Below are 12,532 nucleotides of genomic sequence, written 5' to 3'. Positions count from 1 at the left end.
TGTAGTACTATTATCACACCCAAGGAGTTTTTAATTGATGTAGTATTATCTAATATATAGTCTATATTTATATTTTCCCCAGTTGTTCCAATAATGGTTCTTGTTAGCCTCTAAAAAAAAAAAAAAAAAAAAAAAAAAATCTAGGATCCAGCCAAGGTTTATTCACTTCATTTAATTGCCGTAAGAGCAGCCTACCCTCCCTCTGCCTTCTTTTGACTTGCCTGTCACTGATATTTTTTTAAAAGACCAAGTCATGGCCAAGCACAGTGGCTCATGCCTGTAATCCCAGCACTTTGGGAGGCCAAGGCAGGTGGATTGCTTGAGCCTGTGAGTTCAAGACCAGCCTGGACAACATGATGAAACTCTTTCACAAAAAAATATAGCTGGGCATGGTGGCATACGCCTGTAATCCCAGCTACTTGGGAAACTGAGGTGGGAGAATGGCTTGAGCCCTGCCTGCAGTGAACCAAGATGAGCCCACTGCATTCCAGCCTGGGCAACAGGGTCAAACCCTTCCTCAGGAAAAAAAAAAAAAAAAAAAAACAGGCCAGTTTTCTTGTAGAATGTCCCATAGTCCAGACCACCTGATTTTTCCTTATGGTTGCCTTCTGGTTTGACAGGAAAACTAGTAAAGCAAATGTAGCTTTTGTATTTCATCACATCCAAAGGCACATAAGTATCAATTGGTCTAACTATTAATATTGCTCAGTTTAATCACTGAGTATTGATAAGGTGATATTCACCGTATTTTTCCATTGCAAAGGTATCTTTTTTCTTTGTTATTTAAGGAAAATGGTGGGGGGTGGCAAGTGACATTGGTGTAAAAAAAGGGGGAAAATGGCAAGGGAGAAGAAGGTGATACTTTGAGACAATGTGTCTGTCATTCTTAAACAACCTTCTTCTTTATAATGGTTTTATCATCCATGATCTTTGCCTGACTCAACTGGTGGCAACAAAATGGTTATTGCCTAATTTTGCCCTTTCAACTATTTGTATTAGCTGGCTTTCTTCTATTAAAAAAAAAGAGCTTTCCTCACTTCACTTTTTTTTTCTTTTTTTTTTTTAAGTATTACCGTGGACTCTGGGATTATCTTTTTATTCAATATGCTGTAATACATTGTCACTATTCTTTTTCATATTCATCTTTTTTGTTACTTAGGGAAAACTTTGACTTAGGTGGAAGCTTCAGGCCAGATTCTCTATAATTTTGACATGTGTCCATCATTCTTTGAGCAATTCTTACCCTACATATTTTTTGCCCTAACTTGGAATCAACCATTTCCTGATTCCTTTTAGGAAGAGAAACCAAGATCTGGACAGCGTGTTCCTTGTTTCTACTTCAGTGGACAAGCTAGGTTTTATATATATATATATACACACACACACACATACACACACACACACGCACACGCACACACACTAATATATGTATATATATATATGCACTCATCTGTATGCACTCACATACGTATATAAATATCCAATGCCAGTTAAAATCCCGTTAAAATCCAGTACCACAGGGTTCTTCTGTAACTTTTCCATGTTTTTTATCTCCCTCTGCTACATTGACACCTCTGGTTCCCACCATCAGTATATGTACCCACTTGCTCTGTACTATAGTACAGCAGTCCCCAACCTTTTTGGCATCAGAAACTAGTTTCGTGGAAGATAGTTTTGCCATGGACCCAGGGAGGGAGGATGGTTTTCGAGGCGAAACTGTGGCACCTCAGATCATCAGGCATTTGTTAGATTCTTATAAGGAACGTACAACCTAGATGCCTTGCATCCACAGCTGCTCACCTCTTGCTACATACGCTTCCACTAATACATACAAATACATACTATACCTCCTGGAGTACATACTGTTAAAATGCCCACTCTGAATGAAGAGCCCCCAAACGGGCTTTGTATGAGCAACATGGCTGTTTGTTCACCTGGGTGCAGGCAGGCTGAGTCTGAAGAGAGTCAGTGGAGGGCGGTGGGATAGGAGTTGGTTTTGTAGGTTTGGGGTAGGCAGTGGAAAGTTACAGAAGTTACAGTTTAGAGCGGGTTTTGCAAGCTGGGAGGGGGTCGTAGGTTTGCAAGCTGGGACGGGGTTGTAGGGTCAGGAGTCATGAGGTTGACCAAGGTCGGTTACAGAGTCCAATGGCTTTATCAATTGAGGTCAGAATAAGAAACAATAGAAGAATGTCTCAAGTTAGTTAGGTGCTACATGGGTTGATTTTTCTTCCGCTTTTCATGGTCTTCCAGTTAATTCAGGTTTTCTAATTCCGGAAGGCCCTCCAGAGGTGTACGTGCAGGTCACGGGGGTCACCATAGCATCCATGGTGCCGTCAGTCAGCCTGAAAGACCTTACATTCCTGTCTTTTTATATTAGTAATATAAAGGAAAAAGAAATAAAGAGTGGAGGGCAGTGGAATATTAGGAAAGCCGGCACAGAGGCATGATAGGGCAATGTTTCTCAGGGCTTCTTCGAGAGGGATTGGGGGCAGCACAGAAACCTAAAAATGGGAAAGAATTTAGGCTGCTGGGAGATCTCGGGACAAGGGGTGATATTGTGGGGTTGTTAGAAGGAGCATTTGCATGTTGACTGATTGGTTATAGCTTGAATATGATTTTGTAGGAATTGAGAGATTAGTCAGAAAACACAGGGTCCAAATAAGAGAAGGAGAAAGATAGGTATGAGATGACTAAGGATTGGAAGAAGCCATGACACCTAGTTAGAGAGTGTCCAGCCAGGTCCAGAATAAGCATTTGCCCGATTAGCGAGCTTTTGGGCTCTGTCTTTTAATTTATTGATGGCATGATATACAAGGCCATACTGGCTTACATAAAAACAGCATTCTTCATTTAGGAATAGGCAAAGACCTTTTTCAGCAGTCAGTAAATCAAGACCTCTGCAGTTTTGGAGGACAGCTGCAGCTGTGGAATTTACTTGAGCTTGAAGAAGGGATAGTGATTGAGTTAATTCTGCAGTGCTAGCAGAGAAATCATTAGAGAGGCTACGGAAGGTGACAGTTGAAGTGGTAAGGCCTGCTATGCTTGTGCCGAGTGCAGTAGTAACTCCTAACCCTGCAATTAAGGGGATCAATGGAATGACCCACTTGTGTCGTGTCGGGACCTCAAGGGGAACAGGGAGGCTTTCGTCTCCATTGGCAAACTGAATTTTGGGCATAAGGAGAACTAGGGTACAAGTGCCTGTCCATTTGGTAGGAAGGCAGATGTAAGAAGAAGAACCACAGAGGGAAAAAATGTCCTTGGCTTAGACAGAACTGGAAGTCTAAACTGAAAAGGTGAGAAAGGGTTCCGAGGGGGCTGAGGCTTTGGACCCAAATGCCAAGGGAACCAGCAAGGGCTGCGGCTGTTAAAGGTTGTAGCGGGGTTTGGTAGGGTAACTGTGGAGGGAGAGCTCTTGTTTTTATGGTGTATGAGAAAGTGTATATCTATAAGCAACCACTCACTTTCATTAACTAGATTGGGTATGAGCAGACAGGAGGAAGGGTCTGAAGGAGAGTATGAGGAGCAAGGGCAGGGCAGCAAGGATGGAGTCAGAGGGTAAATACCCACCTGGGCAAAACTTGAAGTTTATTTGCCAATCGTGTGTAGGGGAAAATCCACGGGCCTGGTGTGTGTATGGGGGGCGGTGTTGGGAAAGCCCTGAGGAGTAGTAGAGTGACAGAACATTGAGTTATGATTGTTTTGAGGATGGACTTCCATGTTGGAAAAGAAATAAGGGATTTTAAAAGATGAGCCAGGGCTGGGTACAGTGGCTTATGCCTGTAATCCCAGCACTTTGGGAGGCCAAGGTGGGCAGATCATGAGGTCAAGAAATTGAGACCATCCTGGCCAACGCAGTGAAACCCCATCTCTACTAAAAATACCAAACTTAGCTGGGTGTAGTCCCAGCTACCCGGGAGGCTGAGGCAGGAGAATTGCCTGAACCCAGGAGGCAGAAGTTGCAGTGAGCCGAGATCGCACCCCTGTACTCCAGCCTGGTGCCTGGCAACAGAGTAAGACTCTGTCTCCAAAAAAAAAAAAAAAAGATGAGTTAGGGGCTTGTATCCTACATGGAAGCAGTTATGAAAGGATGAGAGGAAGATAGAGTGAGCTTGTGAGGCAGAGAGGAGGAACTTCCATGGTTTAAGAACCATTTGCCTTGTGTAGGAAGTGACTGGTAAAGCAAGTTTCCAGAGGAAGAATAGGTAGGGGAGATAGATGAGAAGGAAAAATACTGGCCTTGTTGGGGAGATCCTGGGGTGTCCCTGCTCCTTTCGCTGTTTTGTCACCTAAGGCATTTCCTTGGGCAATAGAATTTGACTTGGTGTCCTCTGAAGTGGATAACTCCAGCCTTGGCAGGGAGGAGATTTGCCTTAAGGAGGGCCTTTATTAAGGAAACATTGATAGTAGAGGACCCTTGTGTAGTGAGAAAACCTCTTTCTGCCCATATAACAGCATGGTGGTGAAGGATGTGGAAGGCATATTTAGAGTTAATATAGATACTGACATGTAGTCCTTTGGCAAGAGTAAGAGCACGGGTTAAGGCAATCAGTTCAGCTTGCTGAGAAGTGGCAGAAGAGGGGAATGTGGCAGCCTTAATAATAGGTGAGTGGGATGCAACAGCATAACCAGCTTTGGCCAGTGTCAACCAACTGGGCTTGGAGGAACTGCCATCAATAAACCATGTGTGGTCTGGGTCTGGAATAGGAAAAAGAGAAATATGGGGAAACGCAGAGGATACTGTACAGATTAGGGAGATACAGTCATGGGGTTCAGGGTTTGTATTGGGTATTAAGTGAGAGGCTGGGTTGAAGTCAGGACCAAGAGCAAGGGTTACTGTGGGGGTTTCAATGAATAGTGAATAGAGTTGGAGGAGGCGAGGGGTGGAAAGTATGTGTGTAAGGTGTGAAGAGGAAACTAAACTTCGGAGGTTGTAAGAGCTATAGAGTACGGCATAGCCTGTGATTTTGAGGGATTTTAAAAGTGTCAGGGCGGCAGCTGTTGCCATGCATAGGTCTAAAGGGCCAGCCCCGGACTGTAAGGTTAGGTTGTTTGGATAAAAAGCCTACAGGCTGTGGGCCTGGCTCCTGTGTAAGAATTGTGACGGCACAGCCTTTTATTTCTGCTGTGTAGAGAGAGAAGGGTTGAGAGGAGTTGGAGAGCGCTGAAGTAGGAGCAGTCTCTAAGGCCTTTTTAGAGAATGGAAGGAAGAATGGGGGAAGGATTTTTGGTCTACGGGGTCAGATAGGTTTCCTTTTGTAAGTTCATAAAGAGGTTTAGTTAAGAGGGCAAATTCTGGTATCCAGAGGCGCAAGTATCCCACAACGCCCAAGAAGGAGAGAAGTTGTTGTTTAGTGCTTGGGGTTGGGGTTTGGAAGGTAAGCTGGATATGGTTGGCAGGGAGAACACATGATTGCTGGTGAAGGATTATTCCAAGATAGGTAACGAATGGTGAAGAAATTTGGGCTTTAGAGAAAAGCGTTTTTGAAGTTAAGAACCAAATAGTGAGTTGTGGAAGGGGGTATGGAAGATAGGAAGGTACAGGTATTGATCAACTTATGACCTATGCAACTTACGATCATTCAACTTTACGACCATAATCGCTAGCCACGACTTCTCCGCGTCTGGCAGCGCAAACGTTGCCCAGCTGGGCATATGACAATGCGGACCAGCTTCCGGCAGCACTACCATCTCCGCGTGCATATAGCCTACTCAACTTACAACCAAATCATGTTACGACCAGTCTGTCGGAACCAATCATGGTCGTAAGTCGAGCACTAGCTGTATAGGGGTTTGGCACAACTGGGTGGATGGGAGTACGTTATGACTGATGCAGCAGAGGTCTTCGACTGTAGAATTTGTCTGGTTTTTGGACAGCTAGGATAAGGGAATTGTAAGGAGAGTTTCTAGGAATTAAAAGGCCATGTTGTAATAGGCGGGTGATAGCAGGCTTTAGGCCTTTTAAAGCCTGCTGTGGGATAGGGTACTGGCGCGGGGCAGGATAAGGGTGGTTAGGTTTTAAGGGGATGACAAGGGGTTAGTGACTTGTAGCAAGGGATCGGGAGGTGGTGTCCCACACTCTAGGGTTAAGATAGGGGGAGAGCTATTGAGGGAGGTACGAGTTCGGGGAGGAGGGTGGCAGGGGTGTGGCTGTAGCCCAGGAATAGTTAAAGAGGCAGACAGTTTTCCTAGGATATCTCAGCCTAACAGGGGAACTGGACAAGTGGGGATGATTAGGAAAGAATGTGGAAAGGAGTGCTGGCCTAATTGACACCAGACTTGGGGAGTTTTGAGAGGCCTGGAGGCCTTGCCAACAATTCCCAGTTATGGAGGCCAAGGAGACAGGTCCTTAAAAAGAAGGCAGTGTGGGGTGGGTGGCCCTGTGTTGATTAAGAAGGAGATGGACTTACCTTCCACGGTAAGAGTTACCCAAAGCTCAATGTTCGTGATGGTCCGGAGGGCCTCCAAGATGTTTGAGCAGCGTCAGTCTTCAGCCGCCAAGCTGAGGAGATCTGAGGTTTTATTCCAGGAGCTCTGGGAGCAGTGACATGAGCCGGACAGTCTTGACTTTCTATAAGGGTCCTGCACAGGCGGGACAGGGCTTAGGAGGAATCCTGGGCTGCGGGTGTTCCTTGGCCCAGTGTCCAGGTTTCCGACTCTTGAAGCAAGGTGCAGGAGGAGCGGCTGGACGCTGCAGTCTGGACACTTTGAAGTCTTTGTGAGCCGGTGGTGTGACTGGGGTCTGTCTTACAGCAGAGGCAAGGATCTGTAGTTCTGAGATGCACTGCTGCTGGGCAGATTTTTCCCTGTTATTGAACACCTTAAAGGTGAGGTTGATTAATTCCTGTTGTGGGGTTTGAGGGCTAGATTCTAATTTCTGTAGCTTTTTAATGTCGGGCTGATTGGGTGATAGAATGTATATTAAGCGTTCTTCAGGGGTGAGAGTGGAAGTAAGGATGACATTTAAGTCACTCCAGGTGAGGTTACAGCACTGGGTTAAGCATTGGAGGATCTGATGAAAAGGAGCCTAACTGTTGGCCGATTTGGGAAAGGTCGGATAAAGAGAAAGGAACATGCACCCTAACTATGCCTTCGGCTCCAACCACCTCTCGAAGGGGGAATTGTTTGTCTGGGTGGAGGAGTTAGCCGCAGGACTAAACTGTAAGCCGGACCGGGTATGAGGCGGGGAGGTGATAGGAGGGGCAAGGAGGTGGGGTGTGGGCAGAGGAAGAGGAGGGAGGCTCTGTGGGGGGCGATTAGGGCCTGGATTAGGGTCTGGTTCAGACAGGCAGGGAGGAGAAAGGTCAGAAGAGTCGATGGACAAGGACGATTCTGAGTTACTGGCAGAGGCAGGAGTAGTGGACAGAAGAGAGAGAGAAAATTTAGGATGGGTTGCATTGAGAACAGGGATTAGGGAGATTGGAGTGTAAAAAAATGCCTGGACGTCTGGCACCTTAGACCATTTGCCCATTTGTTGACAAAAACTGTTTTAGGTCTTGCAGAATAGAAGAATCGAAAGTGCCATTTTCTGGCCATTTGGAACCATTGTCTCATTTGTATTGAGGCCAGGCCATATTACCAAAAAAAATGAGACGTTTGGGTTTCAGATTGGGCGACAGTTGACGAGGTTTTAGGTTTTTTTTGACGCAGGCTAGAGGCGAAGACAGAGGAATAGAGGCAGAATACTGCCCTTGACAAATGAGTAAGTTTTAAGGACAAGAGTAGAGACTAGGGGAAGGAGTGAGCAGCTACCAGGGTTTTCAGTAGGCATCCCTGACTGATTCCTGGGCTGTGAGCAAGTGATCAAGGCGGGCATCCTCGAGATGGACCAGACACCAAGGGAAGACTGTCATCCCAAGTCCGTGACCGACATCAGAGTTTTTAAGTGAGAGGGAAAGACTTGTCTCCTCTGTCTCTACACAGATAAAGAGTGTCTCCTTTGTATCTACTAGAAGGGGAAAGATTTAAAGGAAAAGGGAGAGAAAGAGGGAGAGATTTGTCTCTTCTTCTCTGAAGGAAAAGAAAGAAGCAGGGGAGACTGCTTACTCAATCTGAAGCTGGCGAGAGAGCTGTTTGGCACTCTCAGCACAAGCTGCTGGGCTGATCTGATGTGTTGAGGTCTCAAGTGGGTCTTTTCCCAGAGCAGGAGCGGGGACAGTAGGCTGGTCTCCCCAAAGGAGTACCCGTGTTCTGGGTTTCCAGCACCAAATGTTAAAATGCGTGCTCTGAATGCATTTTAAATTCATTTATTAATGGCTGTTTATTCACCTGGGTGCAGCAGGCTGAGTCTGAAGAGAGTGTCAGTGGAGGGCGGTGGGAGCAGAGTTGGTTTTATAGGTTTGGGGTAAGCAGAGGAAAGTTACAGAAGTTACAGTGTAGGGCGGTTTTTTGAAGCTGGGACGGGGTTGTAGGGTCTGGAGTCATGAGGTTGACCAAGGTCGGTTACAGAGTCCAATGGCTTTATCAGTTGAGGCCAGAATAAGAAACAATAGAAGAATGTCTCAAGTTAGTTAGGTGCTACATGGGTTGATCTTTCTTCCGCTTTTCATGGTCTTCTTCCAGTTAATTCAGGTTTTCTAATTCTGGAAGGCCCTCCAGAGGTGGAGGTCACGGGGGTCACCATAGCATCCATGGTGCCATCAGTCAGCCTGAAAGATGTTACGCATATAAAATAGTTTTAGAATTACACTAGTATTGGGATTTCTTTGCACTTCATCTTGTGCTTAGAATATATCTCAGTAAGGGTATATAGACGGATTACTATATTCAGAAGTTACTTTTTTATTTTCTGTGTGTTTATCAATTTGATACACAACTAGGTTCATTTGTTTTTATTTAACTTTATTTCTGAGGTGTACTTCTTTTTCTGTTTTAAAACTTAACTTTGTGTGAAACATTTATGTGGTTCAAATGTCAAAACTATATATAAAAAGATATTCTTAGGAAGTCTCCTACCTTTTTCCCTTTCATCCATCTCTGGTAGGTAACTATCTTCATGGTTTTCCGGGTTTTTTCTTCTTTTTCTTTTTTGCAAAAAAAAAAATAAATGATATTTGCATATGACAGGGATCTTACACAAACTTTTTCTGCCATTGTGGCATAAAAGCAGCCATAGACAGTTGACAAACAAATGAGCTTGCATTACATATTTGCAAAGACAGAAGTTGGGCCAGATTTGGCCTGCAGGAGTTGTTTGCTGCTGGCTGTAAGATGTAGATATATTCTCATACAAAAGCGCGTATATAGTGTACTGTCAAAAAAAAAAAAAAAAAACAGTGATACTTGTTAAAGTATATAGTAAGGCAAACTTTTTTCAAGACCATTGTGATAGGTAGAGGGGATGTGGCAATGGGATTTTGCAATGGAGTAGAGAGATTGGATTTAACTCCAAACACAGCATGGGCAAGTGGGAATTTGCAGCCAAGGAGGAGGTTGGAGGGTCAGTAGATGGAAAATTTCTAAGAGGAAACATGAAGGGTCAGGGGGGTTCTGACTAAACCAACCTAACATGATTCTTAGTGAAAATATTCCAGGGTAATCCGACATCACCGGGGGATGGTGGAGGATGAAGAACCTGACCAGATACATAGGTGATCAGATAGCAAGGGTTGGGGGATTCTTACTGAACTGAATTAGCAAGATTTTTTGCTAAAACTTGATTTTACAAGTAATTGTATAGATGGGCCTAGGAGAAGGTTCAGGAGCGTAAGTCTTTGCCATGTACTAGTTGGTACCTTGCTTTTGTTTCCCTAACAAATATATCCTGGAAATTACTGCCTCTTCCTCTTAGTTCCTAAATAGCATCACCCCTCCACCCCTTTAAAAAATTTTTTTAGAGACAGGGTCTGTTCCCCAGGCTAGAGTGCAGTGGTGTGATCATAGTTTACTGCAGCTTCAAGTAGCTAGGACCACAGATACCTGGCTAATTTTTTGCTGTTGTTGTTGTTGTTGTTGTTTTTAAAGAAATTGGGTCTCTCTGTGTTGCCCAGGGGTGTCTTGAACTCCTGGCCTTAAGCTGTCCTCCCACCTCAACCTCCCAAAGTACTGGGATTCAGGTGTGAGCCACCACACTGAGCCCTTCCCCCTCTTTTTATGGGTGAAGAATATTCCATTATATAGATACATCATAGTTTATGTAACTAGGACCCTATAGATGAACATTTAGGTTGTTATCAGCATTTGACTAACCTAAATAATAGTGCAGTTAATAATCTTATGATTTTTTATATGTGTAACCTATTCTCTTATAAAAGTAACACTCTTTATCAAATTTAGAAAAACAATCCTGAAATGTATGGAGTTAAAACTGAAACTGTTGCATTACAGTCCTCCTCTCCCCCAAAATTGCTAACAGTGGATCAGTGTGCTTCAGACCCTTCTTTTGTTGCAATTGGTGGTAGTTTTGTCATCCCATACTTAACATGTAACTATATTCTCAGGCTAACGTATTTTACAAAAATGTGATCATGCTACACGTATTATGACTTGATCTTTTTATTTTATGTGGTTTTAAATACCCATCTGTTGAGTTACATCATTCTTTTTTCTTCTTTAAAAAAATAAACTCAGCTTATTTTCCCAAGTCAACCTTATTCTTCTTTCTGATAGTTTATAATATGAATGTACCATAATTAGCCATTTCTCTATTGATATTTAGACTGTTTTCAGTTTTTCAGTATGATAGACAGCTACAGTTAATATCCTGGAACATATCTTTGCATATGTACTAGTATTTCTATAGAGTAGATTCCAGAAGGTGAAATGGTTAAGTCACTGTCATTGATTTACACTTGTGCAATGTCTTCCTCACACCCTTGCCAATACCCAGTATTAGCAATGTTTTTAATATTTGCCAATCTGTACCTATGCAACAATCTTGCATGTTCTTCACGTGTACCCCAAAACTTAAAACACAATAAAATATATTTTTTTAAATGCGCCAATCTGATGGATAAAAAAAGGATGTCACCTGATTGTTGTAATTTAGTATTTTTCTGTTTGCTACTGAGATTGTTAGTTCAGGCTTATTGCCCACTAATTTCTTTCTTTTTTTTTTTTTTTAATGGTGCTTTTATTTACAAGTATACTCATATCTGAACTTTGGCTGCTCAAACTCGGGGATTAAATAGATTTGTGTAAATGTTTTAAAGAATCCTGAATGTATGTAGTCTTTCCACTTTCCTTCCAAAATCAAATTGATTCAGATAAAAAAGTATCCATCATTTCCTAACTTGCCATCCAAATTCTGGCTGTCCAAAATTAGGAACTAAAAAAATTCAGATAAGAGGGATACTTATATTCTCATATGAATCTTTTGTTATATCCGTTACAGATTCTCTCTTCTGGTGTATTTTTTATCTTGTTTATGTAGTTTTATAAAATAAAAAATTGTACATTTTTATGTTGAATATCTGTTGATGTTTGTCTCTATAAATTATAGGATTTTGCTTCGCTTAGATTGTCTTTTGCCACCTAAAATTTTTAAAAGTCTATTTTATTTTAGCCATATATGGTAATTTTTAGACACTAGAATTTTTAGATACATGAATTTATTTTTATGCATAATCAGTTTTGTCAATGTTTTTAATAATTCATACTTTGCATTAATCTTAAATATATCCTTTATCATAAATCAAATTCTTACATATATAAGGGTCTGTTCCAGGATGTGTTCCTGCAGCAGTGCCATATTGTTTTAATGAATATTTCGATATCTAGATGGGAAAGTTTCTGGTTCTCTTTCATATATCTGTTTATTATTGCTTAATTCTTCCAGATACATTTTATCTTATTTTCATCCACCCCTCCCCCACCCCTACCCCCACCTTCGGTACATTTTAGAGGGGGAAAAAAAAAAAAAAAAACCTGACTTGTTCATTTATGCTGCTTCGAGCAGTGCATGAGAATGTGCGTAGGTCTGGGAAAGACTGGCTAGGAGTCTGGAAGCAAGGTTAAGACTTGCGTAAACCTAGAACAACTAACGATAAGTAATCTGTCCCCTAACCGGGGAGAAATCCAATAGGTTTGCAACACTTTTGAGTGTGTTACCTAAGTGTTTGTTTAGTCAGCTCTTTTTGGTTTAACCCCCTCTAGTTCACCTTTTTAACCCTTCACAGTCATTTCCTGTAATTATCATATTTCCTGTATACATCTCTTCCCTCTTCCTGGCATTTCTGTCCATCCCCATGGGCCCCATGGCCCAGTTTTCCATCTTGGGAGATCTGATTTGTTCCTAAAGGCTCCATTCAGATATTCCCTTTTCTGGGAGGTGTTTATACATGCCAATGCTAAGAAGTAAGAATGTTGTTCTAACCTTTGTGCATTATTTATTCCAGCATTATTACTATTATCAAACTTTTGGCTGAATCAGGACACATGATACATATGATAAATGTTTGTTGAAAAACAATATCTCTGCTTTCAGGGAGCTCACCAGAGAATAAAAAGAAAGGCTTAGGATAAGAGAAAAATAGACATGAAAGGAGACAGTGTGTGTGTGTGTGTGTGTGTGTGTGTGTGTGTGTGTGTGTGTGTG

The 12,532-nt window shown here is 42.5% G+C and overlaps 1 protein-coding gene across 1 annotated transcript in view; it reads left to right on the top strand.

Annotated features, from left to right (window-relative positions):
- DESI2 (desumoylating isopeptidase 2) overlaps positions 1–12,532 on the top strand; it is a 60,390-nt gene that overhangs the window by 26,328 nt on the left and 21,530 nt on the right. The gene's annotated exons all lie outside the window — the stretch shown is intronic.

Source organism: Sapajus apella, unplaced genomic scaffold (assembly GCF_009761245.1).
Source record: "Sapajus apella isolate SASKATOON/1434 unplaced genomic scaffold, GSC_monkey_1.0 scaffold49, whole genome shotgun sequence".
NCBI classification, from domain to species: domain Eukaryota; kingdom Metazoa; phylum Chordata; class Mammalia; order Primates; family Cebidae; genus Sapajus; species Sapajus apella.
This window is presented reverse-complemented; position numbering and strand designations above follow the sequence as displayed.